This window comes from Pseudophryne corroboree, chromosome 12 (genome assembly GCF_028390025.1).
Source record: "Pseudophryne corroboree isolate aPseCor3 chromosome 12, aPseCor3.hap2, whole genome shotgun sequence".
Classification (NCBI taxonomy): domain Eukaryota; kingdom Metazoa; phylum Chordata; class Amphibia; order Anura; family Myobatrachidae; genus Pseudophryne; species Pseudophryne corroboree.
The window spans coordinates 25,610,151-25,632,927 of NC_086455.1; the positions used below are offsets into that span (position 1 = coordinate 25,610,151).

Here is a 22,777-nt window from a genome sequence, read left to right on the forward strand (position 1 = left end):
TATTTGCTGCAGGTGACCTCTCGCATACCATAACTCAGTTATCACACTTTATGAATTCATCTCATACAGGCAGCGAACTTACAATAAAATATCTGGACAGTATAACCTCTCGCACAGGGATGCCGGAAGCCAGGTGAGATACGCTATAATGTCAAAATATTTTATTGTGCGTTTGCCACTTGTTTTAAATAAATTCATAAGTCACCTACAGCGAGCGTGAGAGAATCGGACATACGTACATAAATTCTTATTTTCTGGCTGAAGATAAATGACTTTTCACCTTGTTGATAGACCTAGTAATGATATACTGATCGTTCCGTGACCGCTCACAAGTCTTCTTATACAGGTTTTTTTTAATTCCTATTATAAAATAAGTTTTGATGTAAATTTGTGAGCTGCTTTAACCAATATAAACACAATACATTTATTAACGGTAACATCCTCAATCTGTCTCCAGAAAATAAAAGGTCACATATAAATCCCCCCGCTATCTCAATAAGCTTCTATAATCATGAAATCCCACACACCGCCAACACTTATCACTCCTGCCCTTCCAACGAACCACCGCCTTGTCACCGGACAGCTCTCCTCCATAACTTTTATCACCCAGCGTTCTCACACCCACCAATTATTATCTATTCATTTTTGTCAACGTTTCCAACACTGTGCAACAACTTCTCACACACAGATGGTTAAATTTACATTGGTCACTAGTGGGGTACGGGCTGCTCCCGGGTGTCCCCTGTGGAGGGGGTGACACCAAATGCCGGCTACTCTGCAGTGACAGGAGCCGGGTGCTGCAGTGTGACATTATCTTGCAGCAACTGGCTCCTGTCACGGAGAAGGAGCTTGTATAGCAACCACTAGTCCCTGGAGGAAGCCAGGCATCTCTCTGGATATGCTGGGCACGCCCCTGGAGTGATGTAACCAAGGGTGGGCTTCGCACTAGGCCACGCCCCCTCTGCCAGCAGCGGATGACTCCTGTGAAACCAAGATCTTTTATCAGAGGCCACACCCCTTTTCAGCCGCACGCACATTCTGTGTGTGGGGCGTTACTAATAACTGCACACCGGGTGTCACCAACCCCTCTGGATCCACCCCTGGATCCTTAAAGTCTGGACTGTTACGTGCCTTGAGGACAGAGTTTGGGAACCTCTGGTCTAACCCATTTTTTTAAATATATTATATATATAAAATTCGTTGAGAGATTCAAACACAGAACAACAATTAGAATGACATCCAGAAAATAGACACGACATTAAACAGATTACCAATGTCACATACAGTGACAAGAAGATGATCACAGATATAGCATCTATAACAGTGGCAAACGCAGGATTTGCATGGGGGGGTTTCCAGAACTGGGTGGAGCCAATCACGGGGGTGGGGACTGAGGTGACCCAGTATATGCTGGGTCCGTAAAACTAGTGTGTGTGTATATATCTATATATATCTATATATATATATATATATATATATATATATATATATATATATATATATCTCTATATATACATACACAAATATCTACACAAATATATATATATATATATATATATACACACACACATATACATAGCATATTAAACATGCATACATATATATATATATATATATATATATACACATACATACATACATTACACATATATATATATACATGTGTGTGTGTGTGTGTGTGTGTGTGTTTATATGTATGTATATACATGTGTATATATATATGCATGCACATGGATATATACTGTATGTACTATAATTAAAAATAAACTTTTATTAAGCACTTACAAGTGCCACCAGGAAGAAAGCAGGCTGCAGAGGATGCTAGACAGCTATTAATAATACTCATGCAGCAAAAAAAAAAAAAAAAAAAAAAAATATATATATATATATATATTTTTTTTTTTGGTGGAGGGGGGTTTCTGGGTGCTTGGAAACACCCCCTGGGTGCGCCACTGTATAATAAACTAAGGAGTCTATTTACTAAGCCTTAGATGGAGATACAGTGCATGGAGATAAAGTACCAGCCAACCAGCTCCTGCCTGACATTTTTCACACCCAGTCTGTGACATGCTAGTTAGGAGCTGATTGGCTGGTACTTTATCTCCGTCCAAGGCTTAGTAAATATTCCCCTAAGTAACCATTACTGAAACCAGTAATAATGAGAAGGAGAAGAGGAGAGGGTGGAAGATCTGGAGAGAACAGTCATAAGTCAGAATATTCAAAAGTAGGGAATACTGGCAGCTAATATGTACAACTAACCTCCTGGTACAGTAAGTTGTAAGTGTCAACTTAGTTTGAGGGGATAAGGGCCTGCAACGAAGTTAGAGTTTGACGGCCGTGCGGGACATTTTTTTAATGGGGCAATCATGTACCAGGCTAAACCATGCCTTGTACATGAAAGTTGCTATTGTCATTCACTAGAGACGCATGGGGAAACAATGGTTTTCTTTGCAGCTGCCGCAACTCTATCAAGGAGCCTATATATGAGGTCCTGCTTTATATAACCCTGAGTGGCCATCCAAAACCCTTTGCACATTGCTGCAGGACCACATGCAATGTTAGGCTGGGAACACACTTGACGATGCGCATAAGATGCAACATCGTCAAGTGAAAAATATATTGGACATACACACTGAACGATATCGCCACCGATATAGTCAGTGACAGCATCCACCCACATCCAGGTGCATGCAGTCTTGTCCAATATCATTAGATTTCAAGGCTGGAACTAAAGATATTGGACTTCGTTATCTACCAGCGGGAGGGTGCATCGTTAATATAGTGTATACACACTGGACAATGTGAATAATATATCGTCCGATCCGCCAGTTCGGACGATATATCGGGTACATATTGTTAAGTGTGTAGCAAGCCTAAGCGATAAGCCTCTGATTGTGAGCATTTAAAACAATTAGTCAGAAGATGCTCCAATAAGGAGCAGCAACTAAAGGGTTAAATAGCAGCGATGTGAAAGTTCAGAAAGCATCTCAGCATAACCAACTCAGGATCTCTCTCAAGTCTACGTGTGGGAATGTAGTACTCTATTTTGTCATGCCAATCGTGAGGGTATCTAGAACCCTATTCAGGAGTGTACAATTATATATAGGAGTGATGTCACAAAAACACCTGAGGTGCGACAATGCACAGCTAGAACACATTGTCAGGCTGCGTCAATGCAGAAGTAACCTTACATATAGAACTATGAACCTGGAAATGGGAAAACAATGGGAGAGAGGTTGGCGTATCGTTTCTGTAACTGATAATAGGTATAACGCAGCAGAGAAAATGGGGCTACAAATTGATAAATAAAGCATAATCCCTGGAGGTACCCATATTCAATAAAGAAACAAAATGCACATTTCCCAAAGAATGAATACATAAACAATGCAAACTGTAACATAAAAAGATACCACTTCAATACTGCATACTCTGGGCCCAATTTGTAGCCTTCTGTGGAAAACTCGGTGTGAATTTGCATATAGCTTATATAAAAACCAAGGAAACCAGGCAGCTCTGGCCGGAGCCACACGTCTGTTGGTAAATTAATAAGAGTAAGATGGCTTCTAACTATTTTTAATAATAAAACATACATATAAAACAACAAGAAATATTGAATAACAACAAAGTTTGCCAGAACTTGCAGCATGACAAAGTCCTGAGTGTAGTGATTAATCTGCTACACACCATCACACTGCAAGTTTCAAGTAACTATCTGTGCAGTGCATTTCTACTTTGGAATTTGCATTTAAACCCTGCTTTGTGTAGCCATTCCGGTTCTATCTGCATCCACCTCTGCTGTGAGTACCTGTGTTCCTCCTATAACCCTGCTTTGTGTAGCCATTCCGGTCCTATCTGCATCCACCTCTGCTGTGAGTACCTGTGTTCCTCCTATAACCCTGCTTTGTGTAGCCATTCCGGGCCTATCTGCATCCACCTCTGCTGTGAGTACCTGTGTTCCTCCTATAACCCTGCTTTGTGTAGCCATTCCGGGCCTATCCGGTCCAGTCTGTACATCGTCTGTCGGCAGCCACCTCTGCTGTGAGTACCTGTGTTCCTGCGTACAGTACCTGCGCTCAAGGATTGATTTATGTACCCTGCTGGCTCCATTCAGTATAGAGAGAGCACCATACTTGCCTACTTCCCTGGAAGTTGCGAGAGGCTTCTCCCGGATGAGCAGGCAGATCTCCCGCATCCTAACAATGCCGGAGATTTTCTCTCCATCCTGCCCGCTTCAATGGTGTGCGGGCAGGATGGAGAGAAAATCTCCAGGTGCTCCAGTGCTCGTTTGTATTTATGCACAGACTCCACATAATACACGGCGCTCAATGACTTCAGTATACAAGGCAACATAAATGAATCCATATTGCCGACGTTTCAAGGCTTAACGCATTTTCATTAGGGCCAAAATACACATAAAAAGGCCCTTTTCCTGTGTATTTGGGCCCTGATGGGTTAAGTATTGAAACGTCGGCAATATGGATTAATGCACGTTGCTTTGTTTACTGAAGTCCCTGGGTGCTATATTGTATGTGGAGTATCTATCATGTATATATAGTTGCTACAATATTGTTGAAAGTATGTATGTGGGGTGCAGCAATATGCAGTGGTTAATACCTATCACAAATGGCAAAGAAAGGACAATCAGTGAACTGCCAAATGGGTCACTGGTGACCAAGGCCCATTGATGCACATTCAGAATGGCGGCTAGTTCGTCTGGCCCTATCCCAGAGGTTCCCAAACTGTGTGCCGTGGCTCCCTGGGGTGCCTCGGGACACTTGCAGGGGTGCCCTGGGTTGGTGGTCCAGGACCAATTCAAATCATTCATGGTGAATATAATAGGTAAAACCAGTGCTGGTGGCTGCCAGTCATAAAATATGTGGCCAAACAGAAGCAAATCTCGTCCCTCACCACACAACTGACCCTAAGAATGACCTATAAACGCGATCTACTTAATGTAATATTTCTTTCTAAATTTCTCAATAAGAAATTTTTGGCCTAGGGGTGCCGTGAAAAAAATTCTGATATTCTAGGGCGCCGTGATTCAAAAAAGTTTGGAAACCACTGTCCTATCCCATTCCTGCCTTCACAAGGCCAACCTCCATTCTGTGTCTCGCCTCATTCTATGTTGCATGTATATATATATGTACATGTATATTTAGCTTACATATATATTAGAATTAGAAATGCGTGGATATGTAGGTGTGTCCATATAAGTTGATTAAGTTAATGGGGAAAACTTTAGGCCCCACCCCCTGTCTTTAATGCCCCGGGCCCCCCAAAGCCTTAATCCATCTCTGGATCTGCCTGTATCAGAACTCGCTATTACCAGTGACTGTTATCTGCACTTACCTTCACCTGAGTTCAAGACTGTCTGTGCACTACATCAAATCAATACTCTGCTACTCGAGCGCCTGTTTATATGCTCTGTTTATCAGAATTGTGCTGTTCAGATCTGACCTTCCTGAATTCCTGTGTTCCACCCTTTGTGTGCCAATAAACCTTTATTCATTTTATCAGGATTCAGCATTAATCACATTTTGGGTACTTCATGCACACGCAGGAAATCCTAGTGAACCGTGAAGGAAGGGAGGAGGACTTGGAAACTGCAAAGTGCAGGCGAGAGCTTATATGACATTAATCAGAAATTTATTTTTATTTAATCAATAAAATATATAAAAGAACAAAATACAACAACCGGGCAGTATTACTAAGCATTCACCTACTGAGATCGAAAAATTGAAAAATCCACGTAGATGAACAATACTAAAAAAAAAAGTGTCCACAACGAGGAGACGGATAATTTTTCCTTTACAACTAAAGCAGCAAAAAGTATTTTTGTTAGTCCGTAGTTGTTAGCAAACCAGATTTAGGCCGGTATTCAATTAGCCTTGTTAATTTGCTCCCCCAAAAAATGGTCATTATCGGGCTATTCAATTAAAGACCTGGGTTTTTTTTTTTGTTTTTTTCAGGAGAAAAAAAGACCCGTTATCGTGCAATAGTACATGGGATCCAGGATAAGTATCTGGACCCCATGTGTTATTGCTGTCCGAGTGCTACTTATTGTGGATTATGCTACGGGTGTCTGAGGCACAAAGCATAATCCCCGATAAGTGTGCGGATATAGGGCTAATTGAATAGCCCCTGGTGAATGAATTAGCTGCAATAAATTACTGCAGCTAATTGAATACCGGCCTAAATATGAATTAGTTCAATTGTCTCTCATCCTTTTCAGGATTTGTATTTAAATGTAGTGAAGCATCAGGTTAGTATAGTTAAATGCAAGATTATAGCCACGTCTTCCTTACATGGAGTATAGTGCAGTGTTTGCAGCAATGTGCCTCCCAGCTGCTGGTGCCTATCCTCAGTATGCAGCCATTTCCAGGCATGCTTAATACCCAGCTGGTGATTGGCAAGTGGTAATTCATGCGTTTCTCCGCCTCACGCCTTGTCAGCGGCTTCCTTACAACAAGAATATATTCTTTTTTTCTAGCCATATACGACGCCAAGCTGTGCTAGCTGATATGTGGGATAATTGAAATGATAATCTGCTGGTGTGTGGGAGCAAATGGGGGAAAATCAGGTGAGGTGTAATGAGCACTGTTTTTTGGCATTATTCGATTAGCTCCATTAATTTTGCAGGGGTGAAAAACGGTGATAGCCGCTATTCAACAGGCATTTTTTCTCACCAGTTGGGGCATATGTAATAGGGTCGGAGTTTACCAGAGGTGCAGGATGCTGGCCGATCTTGGATGTTTTTTTTTAAAGGACCAAACATTTACAAAGCATGGCTTTGCCTTGTAAATGATTGTCCGGCATCCCGCACCTGCGGCAAACTCAGACCCTATTATATATGCCCCCCGTTAAATTAACCAGTTATCTGGTGATAACACATAGAATCCAAGAAAAGTTCCCAGATCTATGGGTTAACACTGTGTTCGAAATCTCTGCCCTGTTAGGTGCGGGCTGCCTTCGGGGTTAATTGAATAGCCCCAGGGAACCAATTAGCCCACATTAATTTACCACGAATAATGGATTCCCCCCTTAGTTGGATGTAAGTTGGTCTAGACTATGTCCAGCTTTAACCTCATGTATTAAAAACTCATAATATCTTATTAATTGTAAGCTTGAGAACATGGCTCTCTTACCTTTAGCTATTCTGGTCTTATTACTGTTTTGTTGCCAACAACTGTAAAGCTCAATGGAAAATATTGTTGATCACATATATAAAATGAATATATATATATATATATATATATATATATATATATATATATATATATATATATATATATATATATATATATATATATAGGATTCGCAGGTCCGGCACTCCATGCTTAAATCAGCAGCTGCGGCGGTGCCCTCACAGAGAAAACAGTATAATTTGCAGAGGTGCGGCACTCGTACCAAATAACCAGACTTCAGAAGCAGAGAAGCTATTGCATCAACGTTTCAATATTTATATATTGTCTTCAGGATACATAGTAAAAATACAACATACCTTATATACATGTCCACCACAAGTGAAATGCTGGCGTCAGGGCCGGGATTGCACACCCTCCCCGCCGTCGCACTGAATGGTGACGTCATCCCAAACGGGCCGTACACCTGTGAGTAAAAGCTTAACCATTCACCATACAGAAAGAATCAAAGAGCAGCTACGGAAGTTATAATATAAATCATTATAGAAAAAAACAAATTATTATAACCGAGGCATAAGCAGCAGACGAAATGCATATGTAAAACAGCAAATAAATATAAAGTGTATACTTAGTTAACTTAGCAGAGAATCATGGCATAATAAATACTTAATTACCTAAACCATATGAGGGGTGGTGTTATTTTAAAACAATTAAAGAACAAAACTAATTAAAGATATACATCTAACGGAGTGCCGCATAAGAAATGTTGTCATTCAGCCCTTTGGGGTAGATGACATTTAAACGGTGGATCCATCGTGCTTCACATCTTAATAACTGTAGCGATCGGTTCCCACCTCGTCTATTCAGTGGGACCGTATCGATCATCCTATACCTAAGGCTTGTCAAGGGATGTCTAGCCTCTGCAAAGTGTCGTGCGACAGGCTGATCGCTGGTGCCCGACACTAAAGCTGCACGTATGGCAGCTCGATGGTTACCCATACGCTCCTTAAATTTAGATTCGGTCTTGCCGATATAGCAAAGACCACAGGGGCAGAGAATTTGGTAAATAACAAAGGACGAGTTACAGGTGAAATAATGTAAAATTTTATATTTTTTCCCTGAATGAGGGTGATTAAAGGAATCACCTGTAAGCATAAATTGGCACGTAGTGCAAGTGCACTTAAAGCAGCCTACCCGATTGCTACTCAAAAAAGTGGCCTGTTTTAAAGATTTACGTGTGGTATCAGTTTTGACCAAAATATCTTTTAAGTTGCGGCTGCGTGCATAGCTGGGTAACAGTCTGTAATCTTTCAAATTTAGTTTGGGGTCGCTCTGTAACATTGGCCATAGTGTTTTAGCTGTAGAAATAATAGCTGGAGTCGCCACATTAAACTTGTTCACCCATGGCAACACTTTAGGATTCCTATTATTGGTGGATTGAGCATTATTCACCAGCGAATCCCTGTTCAAAGATAGCACTTTTTGCTATCTTTGAACAGGGATTCGCTGGTGAATAATGCTCAATCCACCAATAATAGGAATCCTAAAGTGTTGCCATGGGTGAACAAGTTTAATGTGGCGACTCCAGCTATTATTTCTACAGCTAAAACACTATGGCCAATGTTACAGAGCGACCCCAAACTAAATTTGAAAGATTACAGACTGTTACCCAGCTATGCACGCAGCCGCAACTTAAAAGATATTTTGGTCAAAACTGATACCACACGTAAATCTTTAAAACAGGCCACTTTTTTGAGTAGCAATCGGGTAGGCTGCTTTAAGTGCACTTGCACTACGTGCCAATTTATGCTTACAGGTGATTCCTTTAATCACCCTCATTCAGGGAAAAAATATAAAATTTTACATTATTTCACCTGTAACTCGTCCTTTGTTATTTACCAAATTCTCTGCCCCTGTGGTCTTTGCTATATCGGCAAGACCGAATCTAAATTTAAGGAGCGTATGGGTAACCATCGAGCTGCCATACGTGCAGCTTTAGTGTCGGGCACCAGCGATCAGCCTGTCGCACGACACTTTGCAGAGGCTAGACATCCCTTGACAAGCCTTAGGTATAGGATGATCGATACGGTCCCACTGAATAGACGAGGTGGGAACCGATCGCTACAGTTATTAAGATGTGAAGCACGATGGATCCACCGTTTAAATGTCATCTACCCCAAAGGGCTGAATGACAACATTTCTTATGCGGCACTCCGTTAGATGTATATCTTTAATTAGTTTTGTTCTTTAATTGTTTTAAAATAACACCACCCCTCATATGGTTTAGGTAATTAAGTATTTATTATGCCATGATTCTCTGCTAAGTTAACTAAGTATACACTTTATATTTATTTGCTGTTTTACATATGCATTTCGTCTGCTGCTTATGCCTCGGTTATAATAATTTGTTTTTTCTATAATGATTTATATTATAACTTCCGTAGCTGCTCTTTGATTCTTTCTGTATGGTGAATGGTTAAGCTTTTACTCACAGGTGTACGGCCCGTTTGGGATGACGTCACCATTCAGTGCGACGGCGGGGAGGGTGTGCAATCCCGGCCCTGACGCCAGCATTTCACTTGTGGTGGACATGTATATAAGGTATGTTGTATTTTTACTATGTATCCTGAAGACAATATATAAATATTGAAACGTTGATGCAATAGCTTCTCTGCTTCTGAAGTCTGGTTATTTGGTACGAGTGCCGCACCTCTGCAAATTATATATATATATATATATATATATATATATATATATATATATATATATATATATATATATATATATATATAAACCTAGTTTCAATCTGAGGGGTAACCTTAACTAGGTTTTATGCCCCTTTTTGTTATCACAGCTTGATGGACAGTGAGTCCTTTGTCGTCTGTTTGAATTGTTTTTATATGATATTGCACGAAACCTGGCGATGGATGGTGCGTGACAGGTATGGGTCATTAGTAATCAACTAGGTGGAGGATATACACATGGGTGATAACCTAGCATAGTGTGCACCTATCTGAATTGGTAAAAAAAATAATTCTATTTGGTGTGAGGTTACCCAGGGACCGGTGAGGCATGTGATTTTAATTATGATCATTGTTCTTACAGATATTTGTCTCTTCTCTGTTAATGCAACTGAATACTTGATCTGTTGTTTCACCGGTCTTGAGAAAGGCCTGTTAACAGGCCGAAACGGCGACATTAAAAAACTACGGTGACATTTGACCGTTCCAAATTGATTTCTACACAGCGAGAGTGCATCCCCACTTTGTGGACATTTTCTATAAATAGTGGACCTCATGGTCTATTGGAAGCACCCGCCTTTATGTCTTTTTGGAGGATGAGAGTGCAGGAGCACCCTTGGATATATACATACACACACACATATATATATATATATATATATATATATATATATATATATATATATACACACACACATATACATATACACACACATATATAACATTTTTATATAACAACATAACAGTAACATCAGTGGCAGCGGCTGTGCACACCTAAATGGACAAATGGAGCAACACTTAGGTTGGGTGGGATCTCGAGTCCACTGTGCAAAACACTTGGATCCCCCCATAGAGGTGAGAAGCAGCGGTAGCCTCTTATTATATAGGCGGGAGATAGATTGATAGATACATATGTAAATTTAAAAAAATAACAACATACTATTTCAGGAAGTTCAGAACAGAAAAATATGAGATCTGCAGGTTAATCAGCAGCCTACAGGTGGTCACATGACCTCCATATATCAGAGGCAAAGTCCCACTTGTAAACAAGGAGGAGACGACTTTCTGGAATATACACTAAATATATTATAATCTCATCCGATGGGAATACTCCTATCACAATAATACAATCATTGTCACTTTTCGCTCCATTTGTTAATGCGGGTGTAGATGCACCTACACACACACAACACTGGAAAAGCAAAAGCATGTGTAATTCCTACTGCAGAAACCGGGCCACTCATACATTAAATAAGGAGAGCTCAGCAGTTTCCTCCCTTCCGTGACCTCTTGGAGAGGCAATAAACCGATAAAACCATGCAATGAATGACTGTTTACAATGCAATATACAGTAAAACCTGCAAAAAAGTGAAACCATGCCTCTTAAAGCACAGACATCATTTTACGCTGTTTTCCCCATACTAGAGATGGACAGGACAAGAGACTCTTATTCAGATTCAGCCAAAGGCTCGTACTGGAATATCAAGGCGCTTGTTCCAGTATTTCAGTCTGTTGGAAATGTAATAGGGTCCTAGTTTGCCAAGGTCTGGGATTTCAGCTGAGATTGCACGCGTTTAAAGTGACCATCCTTTACAAGGCAAAACCAGGTTGGTTTTGCCTTGCAAATAAATCCCGGACCTCTGCAAACTCTGACCCTATTATTTATTTATTAAGAGTTTCTTATATAGCGCAGCAAATTCCGTTGCGCTATTACATTTTCCCCTGCATGTCTGAAAAATGTGCAGTCAAAAGGAAGATATCCACTGATGGCCTATGTGACTGGCTATAATCCAACAGCACAAAACATGCCGCACTGGCTAATGTAAGGCTTTAGAGACATGTCTATGTAAGACTCCAAGTAAGGACAAAGCACATGGACATCCATTTAGAATCTTACGGGAGTTAAGAACCATTTGGCCCACCTAGTCAATTTGATCCTTACTTCTTTGTAAGAATAATTCTTATGTCTATCCCAAGCATGTGAAAAGTTATCTACTGTATTAGCCCCTATCACCTCTGCTGGGAGGCTATTCCATATGCCCACTACCCTTTCTATGAAGCCATTTTCCCCCAAATATCCTCTGAACCTCCCTCCCTCCAGTCTCGGTGCATGTCCTCGTGGTCTAATACTTTTCTTACTTTTAAGAATGTTTCCCTCCTGGACCTTGTTAAAACCTTTTATATATTTTAATATTTCTATCATGTGCCCCCTATCTCTTCTCTGCTCCAAACTACACATACTAAGATATTTTAGTCTTTCCGGGTAAAACTGTGTACACACTTAGCAATGTGTACCTACTACCCAGCCCGACATCGCTGCAGGTGGAACCCTGCATGCGGCAAGTGTACATACACTTGACGAAGCCTGGTCCAACAGGGGCGAGCCGAGTGACATGCTGCATTCCGCATCCTGTAATCACTAGCGACATCCCCCGTTTCTCCTGCTGCTGGGCCGACAGGGGATGTTGCTAGCGACCCACGGGGGCACGCATATAATGGGTACACACTAGATGAGGTACCCCATATGTTGCTCCGATACACAGGTATTATAGAGGAGACGGTACCAAAGAGATATATAGTGACATTATTACTTCTTTCCGCTGCTAATTCCTCTCTCTATGCATCCAAGTATCTGACTTGCTTTCCTCATTGCTTACGTACATTTAAGTCACCTGAAATAGTGAGTTCTAGATCCCTTTCCTCCTCAGTTGTTTTTGAGATCCAAGTGTATGATTTTACATTGTATGGCATTAAACTGTAGTTGCCACAGTCCTGCCCATTCCTCTAGTCTACCTGGATCATCAAACATTGGTTTTACCCCTCCTTGTGTGTCTACCCGGTTGTATCATCTGCAAAAATACATACTTTCCCTTTAATGCCTTTGCAATGTCACCAATAAAGATATTAAAAAGCACTGGTCCAAGTACATTTGTCTCATTGATTTTTAAGTAAGCGCTGCAAAAAAATTCCAACATATTGCATAGGAAACAGAATGCTGCAATTATAAAGAAGGTCTACAAGCTCTGGCACTGTGACCAATCAGCACTGGCATCCCACCAGTTCCACCACAGCCTGGCCTTATACAACATACATACAACTTTTACAGTGGTTTATTATTATTATTATTATTATTATGTTTATTATTATAGAATGTATTTTTTTTCACTATTCGCAGTCCAGCACCGACAGCTGGGTTTAAACTTTCCATCTATCCCCAAACACTTGGCCATAACTCTCAGTCTAGCTATCCCCTGCCCGATGAAAAAAAACACTTCTTGACGCTATTTGTAATGTTTCATCTAAAGCAACAACTTACAAATACATAACATACTGCGACATGCAACCATTTCAGTGTAGGAGGTACGGGGAACAATTGATGTATAACTTAATGGATAACAATTGCTTGGGGGGGGGGGGGGGGGGGAATTGGTCTTAAATATTAGTTACCTCGTTCTTATTTGTGTGCAGGCTTTGACTGGCCCACAGGGGTACAGGGGAAACCACCGGTGGGCCCTACTGCCTGGGGGCCCACCTCCTGCTCTAAGGATCAGGTTCCAGACTGTGCACTTGATTTATACATTATACAGATGTTACCTTATACTGGACTATGGTGTATTTTCTACAGTGCATTGCTGTTATTAATCTGGTACATTATCATGCATGCAGCAGCTGAATTTACTGTATATATTTATGAAGGGGCCCAGACACTGCACTCTCTATTGGTTAGTCAAACCAATGAGGTGGCAGGCCACACCCCCTCTGCAGACTGGCCACACCCCTAACATGGGCCCCTACCACTGCATTACCCTGGTGGGCTCTACATGCCCCAGTACGACACTGTTTGTGTGCATATGATGTGTACTAATAAATAATTGCTCAGTGTACTACTGAATGAAGACCATACTGAAATAATACATTATAAAAGTGGAAACTGTACATTTTCAAGGGGCATTTATTGGGTATCAAAAACCTCTATATTGTCTCTGTGTTTCACAAATAATCCTAAGAATGTACATTTTTATTGACATTCTCACCCCGCCAATAGAATATACACTGATAAGTTTGTTATCAGTAGGCCTCGGATTTTTAGGCTCTAAAAAAACTAAAATTAGTTATTTTCAAGCCATGTTTTAGGAATTTATAGGTTTTATAAAAAAAAAAAAAAACCCACGCAATCTATTATGTTTGAAACACTGTGCTAGTGTTCACTCTAGGCTGTTTTAGCAGGGCGCCGCGCCCTGCCCGTTTTTTAGCAGACAAAACCCGCCCTGCCCCTTTTGCGGCGCCCTGCTAGAACAGCCGCCCGCTCCCTGCCCTCCTGGCGTGTATGGATGCCGTGCGCATGCGCGCGGCATCCATTCACGCATTGGGAGAGGGCTGGGGGAAGCCCAGCACCGACAGAGGTGCTGGGCACGCCCCCAACAGTGACGTCGCCGGCCACAGACGCTCTCTATAGTAGCGTCTGTGGGCCGCACCGCCCCCTAAAATGACGTAGGCGTGGCCACACCCCCTAATTTGCGTGGCCGCGCCCCCATTTCGGGCGCAGCCGCGCGCACATGTGCCCCCGGAGTCCGGCGCCCTGCCCCTTTTCACTCCTAGAGTGAACACTACTGTGCCTTTATTACAGATTAGCTACCAGCCCATCAAAATGACGGAACATAACAGTAATGTTAGCGCCGGCGGTTGTGCGTGCCCAAATGCAGCAACACTTGAATTGCTCCCTTGGGCGACATCTGGTGGCCACCGGCGCGTAAACCACTTGACTTCCCCCCCACCCATAGAGATGAGGAGCAGTGTTAGCCTTTTATTATAGAGGATGTGTCCTGCTATTTCCTTGCAGCGTTTGCTCCCATGATGCGTACACATCGCAGGAGCCATTCGCAGCCGTAGCTTTCCCATAGAAGCGAATGGTTCGGGGGTGCGTGCGTAAGCTTGGGCTTGGGAATCTCAGGAGCCGGCAGTTGCGATGCGTACGCTACACAGCAAGGCTGTAACAGGATACATCTGTGTATATGAATTACATATGAAAACTACTAGTTCCACACATTTCCACAGTAAATGTATACAGTTTCATCTTAAGTAACAGAATTAGGTCTTTTTAGGTTCTAACTGTCAAAATAGGTCATTTTAGGTGCTAACACCCAGATTAGGTCATTTTAGGTCCTGTAGAAATGATGTATGTTACTCCCTGGTACATAAAACATACAAGGAAACTGAAAGTCTGAGTATAATGGGAAAGGATTAGAACAGGTTAGAACCTAAGAATCCTGGGCTTAGTTATATTATCAGCTAATACAGTGAGCAAACACAAGGCCGTCAAGAGGATGTTTCTGTTACACCACTTTGCACTATAAAACAAGTCATCTATAAAGTTCTTTGGGGGTGAAACTGACTTTCAGAAGGTCACGTCCTCTGGACATGGAGCAGCCAAATATATAAGAGTGAAGCAGAGGGTTTTGGGAAGTTTCCTGTAAAAGGCTGCGGCCCTGTTTTGTCAGGCACTGCACGACTGAGCAGAGGAAATCTTATTCAGGCTGCAGTGTGAACTTCATTGTACTTACAGGATGCTAACAAGCATCGTCTTCTGCTGAGGAATCAGGCTTTTCTCAGCCCAAAGCAAAATGAAATGTCATGGTTGCAAAGAGCTGTCAATTTAATGACCTAAGAAAACAAGGACAATGATCAGTACAAATATGACCTCAAGCTGACAGTAGTCACCTACATGTACAACACTGCACGGGCCTAAAGTTTTGGACCATTGATGAGACTGAGATGAGCCCTTTCTGCTGCGTTTCCACCGGACAACGTGAATATCTTAGTCCCTCATAACTTACCAGGAGGAGACCAAGGAGAAATCACTGCGGTATTCTCCAGGACTGCCGTGCACCGCTGTCTCAATATACCTCTATGGGGACGGTGACATAGCACAAGATAACAGCAGTGAAAAGCTCTTATTTTTGACGCTAGGTAATGCCATTCTGATTGCGTTAACTGCACCCAGCAATGGGGGCCAGAGAAACTGGATAAGCTTCTTTGAATGCCAGTCAGGTTAGATGCGTATCTGCATTACTGTTCACCAACTACATTGAGCTGCCAGTGAATAATTGATTGCCATGCAAGATGGGTTTTCGTTGATGCTCGTGGGAATGTTAGCTGCCTACTGCAGGCGCCCTTGGAGACAGATAAAGGGGAGGGACACTGAGATGGGAGCTGCATGCTGCAATGCCAGGGCTGGGGTACGGGCATTAGGCCCCCTGGCAGCAGGGCCGGATCTAGGGGGGGGGGGGCGAAGGGGGCGATCGCCCCCCCTAACACAGTCATAGCCATGCCCACTTTTGAGCAGAAGAGAGCTCTCCGGGGAGAGCCTGAGGCAGAACGATGTGCTGCAGCTTATACCACAGCAGCACAGAGGAGCAAGGAGAGCAAGGGTTACAGAGCATTTGCCCCTCACTTGCTGGTGTGTGGGTACTAGGGCTAATAAATACAATTACCTCATAGCACAGTCCCATGTACATAGAACAATCACAAAGCACTATCTCAGTCTCACTCAAAAAGTTCAGTCAGAATTGAGAGGAGGAGGAGTTAGGATTGCAGATGGGAGGAGTTGAGACTGTAGAGGGAGGAGTCAAGATTAAACAGTAAACCGCCCCCCCTAAAGAAAAGTCTAGATCCGTCCCTGCCTGGCAGGCAGGTTGTGGCTGCAAATTTAATACCAGCCAGTGGGAACCGGGATCCTGCAGAGAGAATGCTTCGGAGGTCACCACTTACAGTGGTGCCAGTAGCTTTCAGTTGACGTTTGGCCTATTTAAGTTATTTCCCCGTCATTTTTATGGCCAAAGAAAAAATAAATTTTATTATTTTACTGCTGAGGTTCAAACTGTACTGAGCAATTACAGTTCTTATATCTCTTCACCACGCCCTGCTCTGTTCTGAGGAGGATGAGGATGAGGATGAGGAGGAGGAGGAGGAAGAGGAAGAGGAGGAGGAAGACACATATAGTTCCTGGCGTGAGTCAGCTGGCAGCTCTGCTAACGTCAGATGCCTATTTTTTATGAAAATGCATCTTTTCATGCGTGGAGGTCTGATGGTATAGGCCACAGGTTTTCAAACTCTGGGGCAGATGTATTAAGCCCTGAGAAGTGATAAGTGGAAGGTATTAACACATCAGCCAATCATTACGGGTTTGAAAAATGGTAATTAGGAGCTGATTGGTTGGTGCGTTATCACCTTCTACTTATCACTGCTTTATCACTTCTCCATGCTTAATATATCTACCCCTGTGTCCTCAGGACCCCACACAGTTCATGTTTTCTAGGTCACCTGTGGATCTGTAAGACGTGACAGATGGTGATGCACAGTGCATCTGACGGGTGACCTGAAAAACATGGACTGTGTGGGGTCTTTAAGACAGAATTGGAGAACCATTGGTATAGGCAATTAAATAGGGTTATGGACTGATAAGACTGGGGGGTCCCAAATTGATATCTTGCCTAGGGCCAAATGAAGTATTATAATAACTCTGCAATGAGCAAAGAAACAACTCATTAGCAGTATTCTGAAACATACATTTAAATTTTTCCAACTATAATGGTGCTAGTACTTTCATTTCAAATAACCATACTATACATTTTATATTAGCACATTTTTCACAGTATCCACCGATTATGCATTGCCAAGAAACTTAGCTGAACGTGAGAGCTCCGCTCACTAAAGTAAAGACAAGTCTAAATGAAAACATATGGGCTTATATAATAACAAGGCAAAAATAGCAATGTTGTACTTTAACTCGTTAACATCGATTAACACATAGAACATTCAAAAAAAAAAGTAAAAATAAAAAAAAGCTGTCATTGGATTGGCTGCAAAGTTTAGCAGCCGTTCATTGTTGTGCACGATGTATTATAAGAGCGCTGTACCGTATTTCGGTATATGTAGCAACATAACTGTATGTACATTTTATGGAACCAGATATGAACATCAACATCCTGATATGGCAGGAATATCTGCGGTCCTAAAAAAAAAAAAACAACAACAGAAGGGGGTGGGGGGTGGGGGGGGGTAAAAGTATCCAATAATCTTTAACATCATAATGGTATTCTTCCAGATCATCTCTGCTGCAACAATAAACTGCAGGGTTACCGCTGGTCAATGATGGCATTTGCTTTACTAGTCAAAGTACATACGCTCTTCCCGTTAATAAATTAAAACAAAGACACTAGTATTATTACATTTGCTGTATTTTTATAGCAGTATGATTTTTGGCTGCTGAGATTTATAATTCAGAAAGTAAATAAACATTTGAAATTATCAGTCTCCACCATCGTTCTTATTCTATTGATCCGTTCCCTACAATCTTCCTTTCAGTAGCCGTGACTTTTACAGAATGCACAATAACAGAAGATAGATCTATGGGATAACTCGCTCATCTTGGTTCTTATCAGGTCTTGGCATATTTTTGTTTGTCTTTTAATTGACCTATTTATGCACAGATGAGTATTGAAGCCATTTCTCGCCATGAGAGGATTATCAAAAGCTACTGAACTGCAACAACACTGTGGGGATCTGGGGGAGGTGGCAGACTTATATTGGATGAAATATTTATGCTACACTGAGTCTCGTCAGTAGTGGGGGCCCCCTTACAATTCATTGCAGTCCGTATAGTCCGAGTCTACAGTTCCCCACAATATGATGCTAGTAAAAACATAATACCATCATAAATCCCACAGTGCTTTCGATTACACACGATTGCAAACACATTAGGGTTTGCAAACCCTTTGATAGTAATTATATCGACAATCTGTCTCTCCATTTTATGCCAAATCAATTAAACATCAGTTTTGGAATAACCTTTTTTGCTCTGGACCAAATTCAACAGACTGTAGAACGAAATTCATCAATCTTGCTATTCCAATTGTGATAACTGATGTTTTACAATCTGGTATGTAAGGCCGCCAAGCTAGCACTGCCCTCCCTACGTATAACACATTGCCACAATAACTAGTATTACACAAATACACTGCATCACTAGCCATACAGGTAGCGGCATCACATTATAAGCCAAACCATTGGATTTATTTATTTTGTTATCCCACATTACTGTGTAAGATAAAACTGTAACCAGTGTTCTATAATTGTCCTCAACTGACCAACCTGCAGTCTCCCCGCAGCTGCAGGTGTAACTGCATGCCAAAGGTAATCGTGTCTGACACACTGTTGCAGACGGGATACGGGCAGGATACCGGCGCTCGAAATACCGGTGCAGGAATCCCAGCACCGGAACTCAGACATCACTTGGAATTACAGACACCAGAATCCCAACCGCCGAAACATGGAACGTAAGTATGCCAGGCTCTCCTACATTGTAGCTGCAGGGGTGGTGTGTGTGTTAGGTTTAGCCTGCAGAGGGGGGGTTTAGGGTTAGGTTGCGGGAAAGGGAGGACATTTTGGTCAGTATCTTATAATAAGGTTGACCACTGGATAATCAAAACCGTTTCTGGATGTTTTTGGACTATTTTATTGGCATTTGGCCAAAACACTCATACCGACACACTATGTGATAAAACAGACAATTCACCCAATAATTGTATAGTGCGTGGCACTAAATTAGTTCTGTGGCATGGACATGAATGCTGTAAGGCATTTACATAGCCGATGTGTCCATTACATTGCCATCTACATTTTATTTTTATACTACTAGGATAGGATCCAATAACCAAGGCAGATAACATGGCAGTGTGTAATATAACATACCCAATATATGCCTTCACACAGGTCGGTGCAAAGAGGAGCAATGCAATATAGCTCATTCAGGCGCAATGTACGAATGATGCGCAGTGCGCACAAAACCCGCAGCCTCAATATAATAATTTTATTTATATAGCACTTTTTGTCCAACAGGACTCTAAGGTGCTATGTGCATTTCAATCTACACACCTATGAGGATGCAACCTAAACTACACAATGTGGGGCTGAAATCCAGGTGATTGCTGCCACTGACACCACATCGGAAAAAGTGTCTGCCTTTAGATATTATAAACTATTGTGTGGAGCTGTTTTACATGGTGTGTGTAGATAATAATAAATGTCCCCTATTATCGCTGACAAGCCTATTCTACGGCAGGGACGTGCAGTCAGGGGAGGCAGTGCCTCACCTGTCATACCCTGTCATTCTCCAGAGTTTTGACTATAAAATGATTAGACTAATACAAAGAAGATATTTATAACATATAATCATCTTCTTCGTATTACAGTAATCATTTGTATAGTTAAGACTCTCCAGATGTTAGTATCTCTGTGAAACTGCAGGGAGAAACGAGACGTGAGGCAGCAACATCTCTGCCTCACTTCTCATACTTGGGGACTGCTACAGCGCTGCATGAAGAGCGAGGCGGGGTTACACAGTGGCCAATCACACCAGTTAAAACAGAGCCAAGTGAGGCATGCCTCACAGTGGCTAGAGCTGTGATTGGAGACTTGGATGTGTCATTTGACTATCCAGGAAGAGACCGGAGTACCGCATTAGGAACACAATGGCTGACCGAGGCTGCCCAGTTTCTGCAGCCCAGACCCGCTGTTATAGTAAGTGCCCACCTCCCTCCGCACAGGAGATGAAGCCGTCTCCACTGCATCGCCGGGCCCCGTATACCTGGAGGAGGTTGCAGAACATACCAAAAGAAGCCTGGCCATATACTAGGGGAGAGGGGTGCAGACCCGAGTCCCCTGTCCACCACCAACCGCCGAGCTCAGTCTCCCCTTTTCCATCTCAAAATCCCAGCAGCAGTTGAGTGACAGAAGTGACCCTGGCACTGTCGCCCACTGTGCGCTCACTGCTTACAGATCAGGCAGTGCAGCGATGAGCAGCGCTCCCTCTATCTGTGTAAGGGGAGGCAGCGTTTGCCGGGAGTGTCAGACTGAGTGCCCATCCCTAACAGCCCGGCTCCCGCACGCAGAGCCTCTTTCCTTCTTCAGGCTCTGCTTTACGTGATCTCCATGAGCAGCAGCGCTGACTGCAGTGTGTGGAGAGGGGACTGATGCTGACGGTCACGGTGGAGAGTACGGGGCAAGCTGCGGTAATGCGTTAGTGCAGAACATACACCCGGCTCAGCTACTATTATATCATTTTAGTGCTTGGGACAATGAGGAGGGGGCGATCAGCGGGGTGTGTGTCACCATTTGATGTTGTTCTTAGTAGAATACCTACCATTTGCCTTCATTACGGGCAGCTGAAAGACCAAGTTCACTTTCCTTCTATGACTTGTACCTAGTTTTGTATCCACCAGTCTACACAATGAACATGTCTGAAACCTTTCACTCTTTGTGCTGCCTCAGGAGGGGATGTAGTTATCATTTTAGGTTGAGGGTTCTCCTGAGGCGTTGGGTATGCTTTACCGGTGGCCCGGGATCCCAGCGGTCAGCATACCGACGCCAGGATCCCAGCAGCCAGAATGCCGGCAGCAGCCCGAGGGATATTCTCACTCGTGAATGTACACGATACCCATAAACTGGGAATAAAACCTTCATGGCAAGCACAGTTTGCGAGCCCTCCTGCCGGCATTCTGCCGGCCAGGATTCCTGCCGCCGGTAAAGCATACCCAACACCTCAGGAGAGCCCTCAACCTAAAATGGTTTCCTACTACTGCAAAGGGATGAAAGGGTCTAAGAGAACAGGCACACATTCAGTGACAGATTTACTTTTAAGAAATGCAGTGTGTGGATTACATGGGGCAGATCCAGTGATCTCACAGTAATGGTGCTCATACGAATTCATCATGTTGGATTTCCTTGATTCACCAACCAATTACTGCCATACAGCACTGAGGTCATGGGTTCGGTTCCCACCATGCCCCTAGCTGTGTGGAGTTTGTATATTCTCCCCGGACTTGCATGGGTTTCCTCCGGGTACTCCGGCTTCCTCCCAAAATCCAAAAATATACTGGTAGGTTAATTTTCTCCCAACACAATTAACCCTAGTGAACGTTTCTGTGTGTACATTTGATAGGGAACATAGATTGTAAGCTCCACTGGTGCAGGGACTGATGTGAATGGTCAAGTACAGCGCTGCGGAATATGTGTGCGCTATATAAATAACTGTTAATAAATAAATAATATGTATATATGTGGCTGTGTGTGTATGTGGCTGTGCGTGTGTGTGCATGTATAGCTGTGTGTGTGTGCATATGTGGATGTGTGCGTTGGTGGTGAAAGTGAGGGGGAAGGGGGCCCCATCGTCCGTTTCGCCTCCGGGCGTCTCATATGAACTTACGCCCCTGCTGTGCATGTGTGTGTGTGTACCGCTCGGTGTATATGTCCATACTTCATTCAGTGAGTCATTAGTATATGAGTACAATGCCTTTTTTTCTTTGATATATATATATATATATATATATATATATATGATCCGGTCAGAATCCCAAAGGTCGGGATCCCAGCAGTCGCAATACCAACGCTGGAATCTTGACACTACTCAGAAATTCCAGCGCCAGTGTCCCGATGTTCATCACTATCCCGGCGCTGGGATCCCAAATGAGGTTATTACGGGCTGCCGAAGAGGTAAGCCGGGGTGGGGGTGTTGTTAGGTTTACCCTGCAGAGCAAGGTTTAGGGTTAGGCTGCGAGGGAAGGTTAGGATTAGGAGTTTTAGGGATCAGGGATAGCTTTTAAAATTTGCCAGTGTTGGTATTTTAAATATCAGGATGCCGCTGTTGCATCCCGACTGCTGGGATCCCGATACCAATGTAAATATATATATATATTGATGTATATGTGTGTGTGTGTATATTTATATAATGTGTGTAAATCTGACTCTTATGCTAGCTAGTGCCTCCCCAGTCATTAACCTCACCGCACGTCACTGTTCTACGGAAGACGAGGACATGGAATTTAGAACACTGTCATA

The 22,777-nt window shown here is 42.7% G+C and overlaps 1 protein-coding gene across 2 annotated transcripts in view; it reads right to left on the minus strand.

The window, feature by feature from the left end:
• Positions 1–22,777, minus strand: part of BRF1 (BRF1 RNA polymerase III transcription initiation factor subunit) — a 463,462-nt gene that overhangs the window by 233,649 nt on the left and 207,036 nt on the right. The window lies entirely within an intron of this gene.